This window comes from Nannobrachium achirus (assembly GCF_963921795.1).
Source record: "Nannobrachium achirus genome assembly, chromosome: 5".
Lineage (NCBI taxonomy): Eukaryota > Metazoa > Chordata > Actinopteri > Myctophiformes > Myctophidae > Nannobrachium > Nannobrachium achirus.
Genome location: NC_137814.1, coordinates 30781623 through 30784335, shown reverse-complemented (window position 1 = coordinate 30784335; position 2713 = coordinate 30781623).

Here is a 2713-nt window from a genome sequence, read left to right as displayed (position 1 = left end):
GCTTTTCAGCCGCCTCGGGCAGTACAGACGCTGTTAAGCATCTCTGCATGCATGTTCATGGTGTTTGTAGCCCATGTGAGTTCTTCAGACTTGGCTACGCTGACAAACCTGACGTCAGTGACGGTAGTCAGTGACAGTGACTCCGTGCTGACAGAGAAAGCTGTGGGCCATCAAAATGTATGAGTAATTGGGTTAGGGTTCCACTGAATCGCCAAACTTACATTTCTGACTATTACTAAACATTCTGGGACAACATGCCAAGTGAACTGAAAAAGTGCATGACTTGTTTATTGCCTACCACTGTAAACAAATCATGTCATGCACCAAATGTGGAGTCGTGGACACAAATAGAGAATAACAACATGTATTGGACTCAGCATATGACTCGGTCCGTGCTGCGGTCTTACAGCCCCAACCACATCAATGATTCACCATGCAACTCCTTGCAACCAAACAGTTTTAAGGACATGTCACACCAATGCAAGTCCTTGCAACTGTCATTGTGGATAATGGTTACTTGAGAGTAGTTGCATGCAACCGTTTGGTTGCTAGGAGTTGCATTGCGGTGTGGTTTGGGCTTTAAACTGATAGCTTCTGCTGCTGTCACCCATGATTGTGACCCCCCTATTTCAGAGCAGCATTGCTTTCAACCCCAACCCTCTCACCCCACACTAAAAAAGGTAACTATGGCATTTGTTCTGCAGTCTTGAAGCAGTTACTTTTTTCAGAGGATGGCTATAGAATCATATGCATTTCAAATATAACATTGACTTACTTCTGTTTTGCTGTTGTCATTCTGTACCAACCCCCCTCCCCCTAGTGGCGAAAACAATAAGAACTTCTGGGTTATGTACCAACCAACAAAGTGTGGCTCGATAATTAGATACATTTAGATTAGTTAGCCCAGGCCTATTTAATCTTGCAGTACGTTCAACACACATGCCCTGCATATTGCCTTGATGCCGTGAGTGGGTTAAAAAGGGCTTATTGATTACAGCTGAGCTGAGAAACCTGCATGTCTTCTACTGAATAAAATCAATTTAATTGGAGATTTTCTGTATAGGCTAACTCAACAGTGCACACACACAGACAGACAGACAGACAGACAGACAGACAGACAGAAACACCTCTGTGTGTGTGTGTGTGTGTGTGTGTGTGTGTGTGTGTGTGTGTGTGTGTGTGTGCGTGTGCGTGTGCGTGTGCGCGTGCGTGCGTGCGTGCGTGCGTCTTTGCAAAAACAAGCACATCGCCATCACTCTCTCATCAATCACATAAAATAGATTAAATGTTTGTAAGAACCTTGTTTTGATAATGAAATAACAATCTAAATAACGATTATTTATAAATACATTTTAACTTTCCAATCGGTATGGTAAAGTAGCCTATGTTATACAATACTAACTGGGGTGGGTTGTATTTTGTCAAAGGTAATGTCTCACCTTGACACAAATCCAAGATTCAATTTATCCCCTGAGCAAGCAGGCAGGCTCTATTGTCGCAATGTTAAAACATTTCAGCACTTGCATAAGAGGTAGAAGACGAAAGTTCCATAGTGCAGATTTAAGTAAAGCACATAATCAATTAACTCATACAGTGCCATCCGGCCACAAGGGGTGCTAGAGTGCCAGAAATTTCTCCATTGACCTTCTTTATAGCTTTCGTCGACCCTCTCCCAACTGGCCTGTGTTTTCACTCCGGTCAATCCTATGGGTGTCCAGAGGAGGAAGCTAGCTGACACGTAGCCAAAATGCTAACCCATTTAGAAGCCCGATCTAAAGCTATTTCAGCCGCAAAAAACTTTCTCATTGTGTCTGGGGACACAATCCGGAGAAAATCCTGTCTAAAGATGTGATTTATTATTGGAGTGGGCGGCGCGATTCGGCCATTAGCGCGAATACGGCCCGTGGATGGCCGAGTCTAAGTCCCGGCCAAGGATGGACGTCTAGACCGGGGCTTCGTTGAGGCCTCCGATAAAATAATTCATTTTATTAAATATCCCGGACATGTTCGGGATAGGCACCCTGGAATACGTCGCGCCGCCTACAATGAACATTTGGTGAACATTGGGGGGGGTCTAAACTTTAGTTTAAACCATTTTCAATGGAATAAATCGTCGGAGCATCTAGCGTCTCTCGTTGGTGAGCGCTGGGCGAGCCGGGACCACCCACGTTGCTCCAAGCAGCTCGGGGTAAGTAAAATAGCAAATAAAAAATTGTTTTTGACCCCGAATATCCAGAACTAGTTCGGGATAGGCACTAAAAGGGTTAATAAGTAAATGGATTGTTTTATTTTAAACACCTTGAAATGGTGCTACAGAAAGACATGTTAAAACATTAAATATTGCACTGAAAAAAATATGAATTCCATAATGTGAGGGTATAATAGGAGGAAGCTGCATCTGCAATTTTCTCTTTAGTAATGGTTCTGCATATCTACTGTAGCAAGCCTGCAGTGGAGGATCTAAGGGCTCATGAAGGAACTAAACACAGCAGGGAGTCTGTGATGTACAGTATGACTGGCCCCAACTGGAGAACGACTTTAAAATGGCCTCTGGATGACACAGGGTGCTAGTAGTCTAGTTAAGACAGGAGAGGGATTCTCTCAGTGAGAAGCAATTCTCTCATTTTGTTGTTTTGGTTAGTAGCCTAACAGCACATTTTTGAATAAGTAGGCTAAGAAGTCTGTTGCAGTAGTTCAACAAGTTCGTTTTCAG